Genomic DNA, 17,065 nt, shown 5'->3' on the forward strand with positions numbered 1-17,065 from the left:
TTGTTTTGGAGAGATATTCTCAGTAGTAGTTGGGCTCTTACACTGGAAATTGTATGTTGTGCTGTCTGGAAAAACTTCAAATTACTTGAATTCAAAAGGATTAAATCCTTTTTCCTGCAAAATACATGTTCTGCTTACGAAATTCCTGAGCAAAGACATCTCTTTGAAAGATTTATTTGGATTTCCAAATCTAGGAGTGATAATTCTTCTTTATATAAGGAGCTGTAGACTTCAACACTATAGATTACAGCATATGTCATCTTCCATCATGGATTCTTCCTGGGGACTCAAACTTGAAATCATTAGAAAATTTTATTATTACGACTACTAAAATTGTATTCGTGGATTATTTTTGTATTTGATTCTTAAAACCGTAAATTCATACGTTCTTCCTCACTTTAAAAGAATTTTTCTATCAAAAGAAATGATATTTTTCAAAGCTTGTTGTTTTCACTATTTCTTGTGTTACTGTTTATTCGAGCCTATACAAGTAACATAAGATGATCAAATCCTACCTTGGATTCTTGTCTTTTTGTACAATACTTCTTTGGGAGCCACATCTCTTGAGAGAACCTATTGTGTTTCGAGATGGAGCAGTCTCTCAAGACAGCTTTTACCTTGTCTTCAGATGGTTTTAGTTTTTCCCCAGCAATGTAATATTGGCATCCGTTACTGCATTTTTTGTCAGTTTCTCTTGTATACATGAAATTATGATTTCAATCCCAATTGGACAGTGTAATGCCAACTACCTCCAAAAAGTATGATTTTCTTTAATCTTTCTTTGAGATTTCGCTTCCATTTAAATATTCATTTATTCAAGTGTGCATCAGAATTTTAGGGTTTTGTGGATATCTAACTATATGTAAATGATTTGAATTTTTGAAGTGTTTTCCTAATTCTATTTGAATTCGTTCCCAAGACTGAATACTGTCTAGAATTATATGAAAACTTTATGGAAGATATAGATTCATTTGCAAAATATAACTCATTTTCCTTTTAAATTCATTGAGATTTTTTTTTTAAAATGCAGGGGTACATACCTAAATTCATCTCAACATGGTTGCATGGACGTATGTACATAAACATCCATACATCCTTCATAGATACATGTATCAACGTCTTTCACTGTCCTAGTATATGCTAACAAGTATGCTGTAAAGCAAGATATATAACGAAAGAGATTTAGCCATGTATAACTTGTTGATTGTTAAGGAGGAAATTGTTTTATTGTGATGGAGGATAAATGTATTCAGTAAATGTTTTATGTATTTTTAATTTTACAGCAAATGATATTAGTATGTTCCTATTTATGATATTAATCAGTATTATATTATTGAATTCTTGTTATTTTCTTCTTTTTCATGATATCCTTCACAAAACAGCACGTAAGTATTATATCTTGAACTTTTCTGTTACTTGGGCTAAACAGTAATACATTCATCTGAAAAAGAGAATAAAACTCAGAAAAATAACTAATTTTTCTAACAATCTTCAAAGAGAATGTAGTTTGGCAGGTCAAGTATTTAGTATGATTTCTTGTATAGACTATAAACCAGACTAAAGTACGTGTCACGAACTACCCTTTCAGTGCCAAAGGCAAGTAGGTATTTGTGTACATAGTTTGTCTTTGGAGTTAAACCATATTAACTTCGGGTGAACGTGTAACCAGCAAGTAATTATTGTTTCCCGGATTTGATTGATATTGCTAAATGCTTGGGTTGCGTGATCCTTTTTTTTTCCCGGGGTTAGGTTATTCACATTCCACACATCAAGTCATCAGTTAATGTTGGTGCACTCGGTTACATCCTTTCTTTATAGAGTTCATCCCTGTATATTATCTGTAAATTACGCCACTGACTTGAGTCTCTGAGTTAATGATTTTGTTTATGGATGTGATAGTTGTCTTTTTATTTCATTCATTTTTATATGTACAGTGTACATTTATATATATTCGAAGTTTCCCCAAAGCCTGATCAAAACCATCGTTACAGCTGTTGTTACTATTGAGCACTAATAATGTTAACACCTAGAACCTTTGAAACAACGGCATAAACTCCCACAACAAGGAGAGAGTTTTAACACTGGAGAAAATCATTATGGTAACTGAAAGAAATGAGAAAGAAACTATTTTAAAATAGCAATTTAAATGTGCAGTGAAACAATATTCAGGGTGTTAAAACGGTCAAGGAACAAACTAGAAATGAATTTACATGTTAAGTCCTTTAAATACATCTTCAAATATAAATGTGATTGACATTTAATGTTTGAAGTATCTATCACTTTTTGGCCTTGTAATTTTGTTTTCTGAAGAATGAATACAATCATTTAACAAAAACTATGAACACTGGATCTGATATTTGTTTGTAAATCGATTGTTGTTCTTTCTCCTTCTTCAAAAGTACTTGTTATGTGTATTTGATTTAATTCTATCTGATTTCATATATATTTATATCAATTTATTTGTTTGTCTGTTTTAAATTTTATTTATTTCTCATTTCATGCGTTTTAAGTGTAAATTTATTCACTTGAAATGATACCTTTTTCAGAAACTATTTTGACCTTGACTGTTCGTTTTGTAAACACCAGGTGTTGACCTAGATCCTGACTTCGATTCAAAATTAGTAGCAACCACGTAAATTAGTTTTATTTTTCTTTTGAAATGAGTGCTTGTTGTCGAGGTCATGATGGGACTACATTTTTAAGATGTAAACAATTTCTTAAAATTTTATTTCTTAGAGTAAAATGATTGGTTTTCGTCAGGACCACACTGCGTGTACATGAGCTTTAACAAGTAGAATAATTTCGACGATGTTCTGTAACATGATCACGTCATCCCCTTTTTGCATTTTAGAATACGATATAACCTTTGTTTTGGAGAGATATTCTCAGTAGTAGTTGGGCTCTTACACTGGAAATTGTATGTTGTGCTGTCTGGAATAATTTCAAATTACTTGAATTCAAAAGGATTAATTCCTTTTTCCTGGAAAACACGTGTTCTGCATATGAAATTCCTGAGCAAAGACATCTCTTTTAAAGATTTATTTGGATTTGCCAAACTAGGAGTGATAATTCTACTTTCTGTAAAAACTGAAGATTTCAACACTATAGATAACAGCATATGTCATCTTCCATCATGGATTCTTCGTGGGGACTCAAACTTGAAATTATTAGAAAATTTTATTATCAGAACTACTAAAATTTTATTCATAGATCATTTTTGTATTTGATTCTTAAAGCCGTAAATTCATACTTTTTTCCTCACTTTTAAAGATTTGTTTCTAGGAAAAGAAATGATATTTTTCAAAGCTTGTTGTTTTCACTCTTTCTTGTGTTACTGTTTATTCGAGCCTAAGCAAGTAACATAAGATGATCAAATCCTACCTTGGATTCTTGTCTTTTTGTACAATACTTCTATGGGAGCCACATCTCTTGAGAAAACCTATTGTGTTTCGAGATGGAGCAGTCTCTCAAGACAGCTTTTACCTTGTCTTCAGTTGGTTTTAGTTTTTTCCCAGCATTGTAATATTGGCATCCTTTACTATATTTTGTGTCAGTTTCTCTTGTATCAATGAAATTATGATTTAAATTCCAACTGGGCAGTGTAATGCCAACTACCTCCAAAAAGTTTGATTTTCTTTAATCTTTCTTTGAGATTTCGCTTCCATTTAAATATTCATTTATTCATGTATGCATCAGAATTTTAGGGTTTTGTGGATATCAATTTGTAAATAATTTGCATTTTTGAAGTTTTTTCCTAATTCTATTTGAATTCATTCCCAAAACTGAATACTGTCCAGAATTGTATGATAACTTTATGGAAGATATAGATTCATTTGCAAAATATAACTCATTTTCCTTTTAAACTCATTGAGAATTTTTTTAAAAGTGCAGGGGTACATACTTAAATTCATCTCAACATGGTTGCATGCATATATGTACATAAACATCCATACATCCTTCATAGTTACATGTATCAAAGTCTTTCATTGTTCTAGTATATGCTAACAAGTTTGCTGTGATGCATGATATGTAACGAAAGAGATTTAGCCATGTATAACTTGTTGATTGTTAAGGAGGAAATTGTTTTATTGTGATGGAGGATAAATGTATTCAGTAAATGTTTTATGTATTTTTAATTTTACAGCAAATGATATTAGTATGTTCCTATTTATGATATTAATCAGTATCATATTATTGAATTCTTGTTATTTTCTTCTTTTTCATGATATCCTTCACAAAACAGGGCGTAAGTATTATATCTTGAACTTTTCTGTTACTTGGTCTGAAGAGTAATACGAATAAAAAGGCAGAAAAATAACTAATTTTTCTAACAATCTTGAAAGAGAATCTAGTTTGGCAGGTCAAATATTCAGTATGATCTGTTGTATAGACTATAAACCAGACTAAAGTACGTCTCACGAATTACCCTTTCAGTGCCAATGGCAAGCAGGTATTTGTGTACATAGTTTGTCTTTGGAGTTAAACCATATTAACTTCGGGTGTAGGAGGTCTTTTTGCCTATTAAACCAGCAAGTAATTATTGTTTCCCGAACTCGATTGATCTTGCTAAATGATTGGGTTGTGTTATCGTTTTTCTCCCGATGTTAGATTAATCACATCCCAAACATCAAGTCATCAGTTAAAGTTGGTGCAGTCGGTTGCATCCTTTCTTTATAGAGTTCATTCCTGTATATTATCTGTAAATTACGCCACTGACTTGAGTCTCTGAGTTAATGATTTTGTTTGTGGATGTGATAGTTGTCTTTTTATTTCATTCATTTTTATATGTACAGTGTACATTTATATATATTCGAAGTTTCCCCAAAGCCTGATCAAAACCATCATTACAGCTGTTGTTACTATTGAGCACTAATAATGTTAACACCTAGAACCTTAAAAACAACGGCATAGACTCCCAGTACAAGGAGAGAATTTTAACACTGGAGAAAATCATTATGGTAACCGAAAGAAATGAAAAAGAAACTATTTTAAAATAGCAATTTAAATGTGCAGTGAAAAAATATTCAGGGTGTTAAAACGGTCAAGGAACAAACTAGAAATGAATTTACATGTTAAGTCATTTAAATACATCTTCAAATATAAATGAGATTGACATTTAATGTTTGAAGTATCTATCACTTTTTGGCCATATAATTTTGTTTTCAAAAGAATGAATACAATATTTTAACAAAAACTATTAATACTGGATCTGATATTTGTATGTAAAGTGATTATGGTTCTTTCTCCTTCTTCAAAAGTACTTGTTATATGTATTTAATTCGACCTGATTTCATATATATTTATATCAATTTATTTGTTTGTCAGTTTTAAATTTTATTTATTTCTGATTTCATGCCTTTTTAGTGTAAATTTATTCACTTGAAACGATACCTTTTTCAGAAAATATTTTGACCTTGTCTGTTCGTTTTGTAAACACCAGGTGTTGACCTAGATCCTGACTTCGATTCAAAATTAGTAGCAACCACGTAAATTAGTTCTATTTTGCTTTTAAAATGATTGCTTATTGTCGAGGTCATGATGGGACTACGTTTTTAAGAAGTAAACAATTTCTTAAAATTTTATTTCTTAGAGTAATATGATTGGTTTTTGTCAGGACCACACTGGGTGTAGATGAGCTTTAACAAGTAAATAATTTCGACGATGTTCTGTAACATGATCACGTCACCCCCTTTTTGCATTTTAGGATACAATATAACCTTTGTTTTGGAGAGATATTCTGAGTAGTAGTTGGGCTCTTACACTGGAAATTGTATGTTGTGCTGTCTGGAATAATTTCAAATTACTTGAATTCAAAAGGATTAATTCCTTTTTCCTGGAAAATACGTGTTCTGCATACGAAATTCCTGAGCAAAGACATCTCTTTGAAAGATTTATTTGGATTTTCAAAACTAGGAGTGATGATACTTCTTTCTATATGGAACTGTATACTTCAACACTATAGATCACAGCATATGTCATCTTTCATCATGGATTCTTCGTGGTGACTCAAACTTGAAATCATTAGAAAATTGTATTATTAGAACTACTGAAATTTTATTCATGGATTATTTTTGTATTTGATTCTTAAAACCGGAAAAGAAATGATATTTTGCAAAGCTTGTTGTTTTCACTCTTTCTTGTGTTACTGTTTATTCGAGCCTATACAAGTAACATAAGATGATCAAATCCTACCTTGGATTCTTGTCTTTTTGTACAATACTTCTATGGGAGCCACATCTCTTGAGAGAATCTATTGTGTTTCGAGATGGAGCAGTCTCTCAATACAGCTTTTACCTTGTCTTAAGTTGGTTTTAGTTTTTCCCCAGCAATGTAATATTATGATCCTTTACTATATTTTGTGTAGTTTCTCTTGTATCCATGAAATTATGATTTAAATCCCAATTGGGCAGTGTAATGCCAACTACCTCCAAAAAGTTTGATTTTCTTTGATCTTTCTTTGAGATTTCGCTTCCATTTAAATATTCATTTATTCATGTATGCATCAGAATTTTAGGGTTTTGTGGATATCTAACTATTTGTAAATAATTTGAATTTTTGAAGTTTTTTCCTAATTCTATTTGAATTCATTCCCAAAACTGAATATTGTCCAGAATTGTATGAAAACTTTGTGGAAGATATAGATTCATTTGCAAAATATAACTCATTTTCCTTTTAAACTCATTGAGAATTTTTTTCAAAATGCAGGGGTACATACTTAAATTCATCTCAACATGGTTGCATGCATATCTGTACATAAACATCCATACATCCTTCATAGATACATGTATCAAAGTCTTTCATTGTCTTAGTATATGCTAACAAGTTTACTGTAATGCAAGATATGTAACGAAAGAGATTTAGCCATGTATAACTTGTTGATTGTTAAGGAGGAAATTGTTTTATTGTGATGGAGGATAAATGTATTCAGTAAATGTTTTATGTATTTTTAATATTACAGGAAATGATATTAGTATGTTCCTATTAATGATATTAATCAGTATCATATTATTGAATTCTTGTTATTTTCTTCTTTTTCATCATGTCCTTCACAAAACAGTGTGTAAGTATTATATCTTGAACTTTTCTGTTACTTGGTCAAAACAGTAATACATTCATCTGAAAAAGAGAATAAAAAGGCAGAAAAATAACTAATTTTTCTAACAATCATGAAAGAGAATGTAGTTTGGCAGGTCAAGTATTTAGTATGATTTGTTGTATAGACTATAAACCAGACTAAAGTACGTGTCACGAACTAACCTTTCAGTGCCAAAGGTAAGTAGGCATTTGTGTACATAGTTTGTCTTTGGAGTTAAACCATATTAACTTCGGGTGAAGGAGGTCGTTTTGCCTATTAAACCAGCAAGTAATTATTGTTTCCCGAATTCGATTGATATTGCTAAATGATTGGGTTGTGTGATCCTTCTTTTTTCCGATGCTACATTAATCACATCCCACACATCAAGTCATCAGTTAAAGTTGGTGCAGTCGGTTACATCCTTTTTTATAGAGTTCATTCCTGTATATTATCTGTAAATTACGCCACTGACTTGAGTCTCTGAGTTAATGATTTTGTTTGTGGATGTGATAGTTGTCTTTTTATTTCATTCCTTTTTATATGTACAGTGTTCATTTATGTATATTCGAAGTTTCCCCAAAGCATGATCAAAACCATCATTACAGCTGTTGTTACTATTGAGCACTAATAATGTTAACACCTAGAACCTTAAAAACAACGGCATAAACTCCCAGTACAAGGAGAGAATTTTAACACTGGAGAAAATCATTATGGTAACTGAAAGAAATGAAAAAGAAACTATTTTAAAATAGCAATTTAAATGTGCAGTGAAACAATATTCAGGGTGTTAAAACGGTCAAGGAACACACTAGAAATGAATTTACATGTTAAGTCATTTAAAAACATCTTAAAATGTGAATGTGATTGACATTTAATGTTTGAAGTATCTATCACTTTTTGGCCATATAATTTTGTTTTCAAAAGAATGAATACAATATTTTAACATAAACTATGAATACTGATCAGATATTTGTTTGTAAAGTGATTGTGGTTCTTTCTCCTTCTTCAAAAGTACTTGTTATGTGTATTTGATTTAATTCTCTGTTCTTTCAAATATATTTATATCAATTTATTTGTTTGTCAGTTTTGAATTTTATTTTTTTCTGATTTCATGCGTTTTTAATGTAAATTTATTCACTTGAAACGATACCTTTTTTAGAAAATATTTTGACCTTGACTTTTTCGTTTTGTAAACACCAGGTGTTGACCTAGATCCTGACTTCGATTCAAAATTAGTAGCAACCACGTAAATTAGTTCTATTTTTCTTTTAAAATGATTGCTTGTTGTCGAGGTCATGATGGGACTACGTTTGCAAGATGTGAACAATTTCTTAAAAGTTTATTTCTTAGAGTAAAATGATTGGTTTTCGTCAGGACCACACTACATGTATATGAGCTTTAACAAGTAAATAATTTCGACGATGTTCTGTAACATGATCACGTCATCCCCTTTTTGCATTTTAGAATACAATATAACCTTTGTTTTGGAGAGATATTCTCAGTAGTAGTTGGGCTCTTACACTGGAAATTGTATGTTGTGCTGTCTGGAATAATTTCAAATTACTTGAATTCAAAAGGATTAAATCCTTTTTCCTGGAAAATACATGTTCTGCATACGAAATTCCTGAGCAAAGACATCTCTTTGAAAGATTTATTTGGATTTCCAAATCTAGGAGTGATAATTCTTCTTTATATAAGGAGCTGTAGACTTCAACACTATAGATTACAGCATATGTCATCTTCCATCATGGATTCTTCGTGGGGACTCAAACTTGAAATCATTAGAAAATTTTATTATTAGGACTACTAAAATTGTATTCGTGGATTATTTTTGTATTTGATTCTTAAAACCGTAAATTCATACTTTTTTCCTCACTTTAAAAGAATTTTTCTATCAAAAGAAATGATATTTTTCAAAGCTTGTTGTTTTCACTATTTCTTGTGTTACTGTTTATTCGAGCCTAAACAAGTAACATAAGATGATCAAATCCTACCTTGGATTCTTGTCTTTTTGTACAATACTTCTTTGGGAGCCACATCTCTTGAGAGAACCTATTGTGTTTCGAGATGGAGCAGTCTCTCAAGACAGCTTTTACCTTGTCTTCAGATGGTTTTAGTTTTTCCCCAGCAATGTAATATTGGCATCCGTTACTGCATTTTTTGTCAGTTTCTCTTGTATCCATGAAATTATGATTTAAATCCCAATTAGGCAGTGTAATGGCAACTACCTCCAAAAAGTATGATTTTCTTTAATCTTTCTTTGAGATTTCGCTTCCATTTAAATATTCATTTATTCAAGTGTGCATCAGAATTTTAGGGTTTTGTGGATATCTAACTATAGGTAAATGATTTGAATTTTTGAAGTTTTTTCCTAATTCTATTTGAATTCATTCCCAAGACTGAATACTGTCTAGAATTGTATGAAAACTTTATGGAAGATATAGATTCATTTGCAAAATATAACTCATTTTCCTTTTAAATTCATTGAGATTTTTTTTTAAAAATGCAGGGGTACATACTTAAATTCATCTCAACATGGTTGCATGGATGTATGTACATAAACAGCCATACATCCTTCATAGATATATGTATCAACGTCTTTCACTGTCCTAGTATATGCTAACAAGTATGCTGTAAAGCAAGATATATAACGAAAGAGATTTAGCCATATATAACTTGTTGATTGTTAAGGAGAAAATTGTTTTATTGTGATGGAGGATAAATGTATTCAGTAATTGTTTTATGTATTTTTAATTTTACAGCAAATGATATTAGTATGTTCCTATTTATGATATTAATCAGTATTATATTATTGAATTCTTGTTATTTTCTTCTTTTTCATAATATCCTTCACAAAACAGCACGTAAGTATTATATCTTGAACTTTTCTGTTACTTGGGCTAAACAGTAATACATTCATCTAAAAAAGAGAATAAAACTCAGAAAAATGACTAATTTTTCTAACAATCTTGAAAGAGAATGTAGTTTGGTAGGTCAAGTATTTACTATGATTTGTTGTATAGAGACTATAAACCAGACTATAGTACGTGTCACGAACTACCCTTTCAGTGCTAAAGGCAAGTAGGTATTTGTGTACATAGTTTGTCTTTGGAGTTAAACCATATTAACTTCGGGTGAACGAGTAACCAGCAAGTAATTATTGTTTCCCGGATTCGATTGATATTGCTAAATGAATGGGTTGTGTGATCCTTTTTTTTCCCGGGGTTAGGTTATTCACATTCCACACATCAAGTCATCAGCTAATGTTGGTGCAGTCGGTTACATCCTTTCTTTATAGAGTTCGTTCCTGTATATTATCTGTAAATTACGCCACTGACTTGAGTCTCTGAGTTAATGATTTTGTTTATGGATGTGATAGTTGTCTTTTTATTTCATTCATTTTTATATGTACAGTGTACATTTATATATATTCGAAGTTTCCCCAAAGCCTGATCAAAACCATCATTACAGCTGTTGTTACTATTGAGCACTAATAATGTTAACACCTAGAACGTTAGAAACAACGGCATAAACGCCCAGTACAAGAAGAGAGTTTTAACACTGGAGAAAATCATTATGGTAACTGAAAGAAATGAAAAAGAAACTATTTTAAAATAGCAATTTAAATGTGCAGTGAAACAATATTCAGGGTGTCAAAACGGTCAAGGAACAAACTAGAAATGAATTTACATGTTAAGTCATTTAAATACATCTTCAAATATAAATGTGATTGACATTTAATGTTTGAAGTATCTATCACTTTTTGGCCATATAATTTTGTTTTCTGAAGAATGAATACAATATTTTAACATAAACTATGAATACTGGATCTGATATTTGTATGTAAAGTGATTGTGGTTCTTTCTCCCTCTTCAAAAGCACTTGTTATGTGTATTTGATTTAATTCTATCTGATTTCATATATATTTATATCAATTTATTTGTTTGTCAGTTTTAAATTTTATTTATTTCTGATTTCATGCCTTTTTAGTGTAAATTTATTCACTTGAAACGATACCTTTTTCAGAAAATATTTTGACCTTGACTGTTCGTTTTGTAAACACCAGGTGTTGACCTAGATCCTGACTTCGATTCAAAATTAGTAGGAACCACGTAAATTAGTTCTATTTCTCTTTTAAAATGATTGCTTGTTGTCGAGGTCATGATGGGACTACGTTTTTAAGATGTAAACAATTTCTTAAAATTTTATTTCTTAGAGTAAAATGATTGGTTTTTGACAGGACCACACTACGTGTACATGAGCTTTTACAAGTAAATAATTTCGACGATGTTCTGTAACATGATGACGTCAGCCCCTTTTTGCATTTCAAAATATGATATAATCTTTGTTTTGGAGACTCTTACACTGGAAATTGTATGTTGTGCTGTCTGGAATAATTTCAAATTACTTGAATTCAAAAGGATTAATTCCTTTTTCCTGGAAAATACGTGTTCTGCATACGAAATTACTGAGCAAAGACATCTCTTTTAAAGATTTATTTGGATTTTCAAAACTAGGAGTGATAATTCATCTTTGTATAAGGAACGGAAGACTTCAGCACTATAGATAACAGCATATGTCATCTTCCATCATTTATTCTTCGTGGGGACTCAAACTTGAAATCATTAGAAAATTGTATTATTAGAACTACTAAAATTTTATTCATGGATTACTTTTGTATTTGATTCTTAAAACCGTAAATTTATACTTTTTTCCTCACTTTTAAAGATTTGTTTTTAGGAAAAGAAATGATATTTTTCAAACTTGTTGTTTTCACTATTTCTTGTGTTACTGTTTATTCGAGCCTAAACAAGTAACATAAGATGATCAAATTCTACCTTGGATTCTTGTCTTTTTGTACAATACTTCGTTGGGAGCCACATCTCTTGAGAGAACCTATTGTGTTTCGAGATGGAGCAGTCTCTCAAGACAGCTTTTACCTTGTCTTCAGTTGGTTTTAGTTTTTCCCCAGCATTGTAATATTGGCATCCTTTAATATATTTTGTGTCAGTTTCTCTTGTATCAATGAAATTATGATTTAAATTCCAATTGGTCAGTGTAATGCCAACTACCTCCAAAAAGTTTGATTTTCTTTAACCTTTCTTTGAGATTTCGCTTCCATTTAAATATTCATTTATTCATCTATGCATCAGAATTTTAGGGTTTTGTGGATATCTATTTGTAAATAATTTGCATTTTTGAAGTTTGTTCCTAATTCTATTTGAATTCATTCCCAACACTGAATACTGTCCAGAATTGTATGAAAACTTTATGGAAGATATAGATTCATTTGCAAAATATAACTCATTTTCCTTTTAAACTCATTGAGAATTTTTTTAAAAATGCAGGGGTACATACTTAAATTCATCTCAACATGGTTGCATGCTTATATGTACATAAACATCCATACATCCTTCATAGATACATGTATCAGAGTCTTTCATTGTCCTAATATACGCTAACAAGTTTGCTGTAATGCAAGATATGTAACGAAAGAGATTTAGCCATGTATAACTTGTTGATTGTTAAGGAGGAAATTGTTTTATTGTGATGGAGGATAAATGTATTCAGTAAATGTTTTATGTATTTTTAATTTTACAGCAAATGATATTAGTATGTTCCTATTTATGATATTAATCAGTATCATATTATTGAATTCTTTTTATTTTCTTCTTTTTCATGATGTCCTTCACAAAACAGATGGTAAGTATTATATCTTGAACTTTTCTGTTACTTGGTCTAAACAGTAATACATTCATCTGAAAAAGAGAATAAAAAGGCAGAAAAATAACTAATTTTTCTAACAATCTTGAAAGAGAATGTAGTTTGGCAGGTCACGTATTTAGTATGATTTGTTGTATAGACTATAAACCAGACTAAAATACGTCTCACTAACTACCCTTTCAGTGCCAAAGGCAAGCAGGTATTTGTTTACATAGTTTGTCTTTGGAGTTAAACCACATTAACTTCGGGTGAACGAGTAACCAGCAAGTAATTATTCTTTCCCGGATTCGATTGATATTGCTAAATGATTGGGTTGTGTGATCCATTTTTTTCCCGATGTTAGATTAATCACATTCCACACATCAAGTCATCAGTTAAAGTTGGTGCAGTCGGTTACATCCTTTCTTTATAGAGTTCATTCCTGTATATTATCTGTAAATTACGCCACTGACTTGAGTCTCCGAGTTAATGATATTGTTTGTGGATGTGATAGTTGTCTTTTTATTTCATTCATTTTTATATGTACAGTGTACATTTATATATATTCGAAGTTTCCCTAAAGCCTGATCAAAACCATCATTACAGCTGTTGTTACTATTGAGCACTAATAATGTTAACACCTAGAACCTTAGAAACAACGGCATAAACTCCCAGTACAAGGAGAGAATTTCAACACTGGAGAAAATCATTATGGTAACTGAAAGAAATGGAAAAGAAACTATTTTAAAATTGCAATTTAAATGTGCAGTGAAACAATATTCAGGGTGTTAAAACGGTCAAGGAACAAACTTGAAATGAATTTACATGTTAAGTCATTTAAATACATCTTCAAATATAAATGTGATTGACATTTAATGTTTGAAGTATCTATCACTTTTTGGCCATATAATTTTGTTTTCAGAAGAATGAATACAATATTTTAACAAAAGCTGTGAATACTGGATCTGATATTTGTTTGTAAATCGATTGTTGTTCTTTCTCCTTCTTCAAAAGTACTTGTTTTGTGTATTTGATTTAATTCTATCTGATTTCATATATATTTATATCAATTTATTTGTTTGTCAGTTTTAAATTTTATTTATTTCTTATTTCATGCGTTTTTAGTGTAAATTTATTCATTTGAAACAATACCTTTTTCAGAAACTATTTTAACCTTTTCTGTTCGTTTTGTAAACACCAGGTGTTGACCTAGATCCTGACTTCGATTCAAAATTAGTAGCAACCACGTAAATTAGTTTTGTTTTTCTTTCAAAATGATTGCTTATTGTCGAGGTCATGATGGGACTACGTTTTTAAGATGTAAACAATTTCTTAAAATTTTATTTCTTAGAGTAAAATGATTGGTTTTCGTCAGGACCACACTGGGTGTACATGAGCTTTAACAAGTAAATAATTTCGACGATGTTCTGTAACATGATGACGTCAGCCCCTTTTTGCATTTTAGAACACGATATAACCTTTGTTTTGGAGAGATATTCTCAGTAGTAGTTGGGCTCTTACACTGGAAATTGTATGTTGTGCTGTCTGGAATAATTTCAAATTACTTGAATTCAAAAGGATTAATTCCTTTTTCCTGGAAAATACGTGTTCTGCATACGAAATTCCTGAGCAAAGACATCTCTTTGAAAGATTTATTTGGATTTTCAAAACTAGGAGTGATAATTCATCTTTGTATAAGGGACTGAAGACTTCAACACTATAGATAACAGCATATGTCATCTTCCATCATGGATTCTTCGTGGGGACTCAAACTTGAAATCATTAGAAAATTGTATTATTAGAACTACTAAAATTTTATTCATGGATTACTTTTGTATTTGATTCTTAAAACCGTAAGTTCATACATTTTTCCTCACTTTTAAAGATTTTTTTTAGGAAAAGAAATGATATTTTTCAAAGCTTGTTGTTTTCACTATTTCTTGTGTTACTGTTTATTCGAGCCTAAACAAGTAACATAAGATGATCAAATCCTACCTTGGATTCTTGTCTTTTTGTACAATACTTCGATGGGAGCCACATCTCTTGAGAGAACCTATTGTGATTCGAATAGAGCAGTCTCTCAATACAGCTTTTACCTTGTCTTCAGTTGGTTTTAGTTTTTCCCCAGCAATGTAATATTGGTATCCTTTAGTATATTTTGTGTCAGTTTCTCTTGTATGCATGAAAGTATGATTTAAATCCCAATTGGGCAGTGTAATGCCAACTACCTCCAAAAAGTTTGATTTTCTTTAATCTTTCTTTGAGATTTCGCTTCCATTTAAATATTCATTTTATTCATGTATGCATCAGAATTTTAGGGTTTTGTGGATATCTAACTATTTGTAAATAATTTGAATTTTTGACGTTTTTTCCTAATTCTATTTGCATTCATTCCCAAAACTGAATACTGTCCAGAATTGTATGAAAACTTTATGGAAGATATAGATTCATTTGCAAAATATAACTCATTTTCCTTTTAAACTCATTGAGAATTTTTTTTAAAAATGCAGGGGTACATACTTAAATTCATCTCAACATGGTTGCATGCATATATGTACATAAACATCCATACATCCTTCATAGATACATGTATGAAAGTCTTTCATTGTTCTAGTATATGCTAACAAGTTTGCTGTAATGCAAGATATGTAACGAAAGAGATTTAGCCATGTATAACTTGTTGATTGTTAAGGAGGAAATTGTTTTATTGTGATGGAGGATAAATGTATTCAGTAAATGTTTTATGTATTTTTAATTTTGCAGCAAATGATATTAGTATGTTCCTATTTATGATATTAATCAGTATCATATTATTGAATTTTTGTTATTTTCTTCTTTTTCATGATATCCTTCACAAAACAGAGTGTAAGTATTATATCTTGAACTTTTCTGTTACTTGGTCTAAACAGTAATACATTCATCTGAAAAAGAGAATAAAAAGGCAGAAAAATAACTAATTTTTCTAACAATCTTGAAAGAGAATGTAGTTTGGCAGGTCAAGTATTTAGTATGATCTGTTGTATAGACTATAAACCAGACTAAAGTACGTCTCACGAACTACCCTTTCAGTTCCAATGGCAAGCAGGTATTTGTGTACATAGTTTGTCTTTGGAGTTAAACCATATTAACTTCGGGTGTAGGAGGTCTTTTTGCCTATTAAACCAGCAAGTAATTATTGTTTCCCGAACTCGATTGATCTTGCTAAATGATTGGGTTGTGTTATCGTTTTTCTCCCGATGTTAGATTAATCACATCCCAAACATCAAGTGATCAGTTAAAGTTGGTGCAGTCGGTTGCATCCTTTCTTTATAGAGTTCATTCCTGTATATTATCTGTAAATTACGCCACTGACTTGAGTCTCTGAGTTAATGATTTTGTTTGTGGATGTGATAGTTGTCTTTTTATTTCATTCATTTTTATATGTACAGTGTACATTTATATATATTCGAAGTTTCCCCAAAGCCTGATCAAAACCATCATTACAGCTGTTGTTACTATTGAGCACTAATAATGTTAACACCTAGAACCTTAAAAACAACGGCATAGACTCCCAGTACAAGGAGAGAATTTTAACACTGGAGAAAATCATTATGGTAACCGAAAGAAATGAAAAAGAAACTATTTTAAAATAGCAATTTAAATGTGCAGTGAAACAATATTCAGGGTGTTAAAACGGTCAAGGAACAAACTAGAAATGAATTTACATGTTAAGTCATTTAAATACATCTTCAAATATAAATGAGATTGACATTTAATGTTTGAAGTATCTATCACTTTTTGGCCATATAATTTTGTTTTCAAAAGAATGAATACAATATTTTAACAAAAACTATTAATACTGGATCTGATATTTGTATGTAAAGTGATTATGGTTCTTTCTCCTTCTTCAAAAGTACTTGTTATATGTATTTAATTCGACCTGATTTCATATATATTTATATCAATTTATTTGTTTGTCAGTTTTAAATTTTATTTATTTCTGATTTCATGCCTTTTTAGTGTGAATTTATTCACTTGAAACGATACCTTTTTCAGAAAATATTTTGACCTTGTCTGTTCGTTTTGTAAACACCAGGTGTTGACCTAGATCCTGACTCCGATTCAAAATTAGTAGCAACCACGTAAATTAGTTCTATTTTGCTTTTAAAATGATCGCTTATTGTCGAGGTCATGATGGGACTACGTTTTTAAGATGTAAACAATTTCTTAAAATTGTATTTCTTAGAGTAAAATGATTGGTTTTCGTCAGGTCCACACTGGGTGTAGATGAGCTTTAACAAGTAAATA

Source organism: Sinohyriopsis cumingii, unplaced genomic scaffold (genome assembly GCF_028554795.1).
Source record: "Sinohyriopsis cumingii isolate HCF-2022 unplaced genomic scaffold, ASM2855479v2 utg002017l, whole genome shotgun sequence".
Classification (NCBI taxonomy): Eukaryota; Metazoa; Mollusca; class Bivalvia; order Unionida; family Unionidae; genus Sinohyriopsis; species Sinohyriopsis cumingii.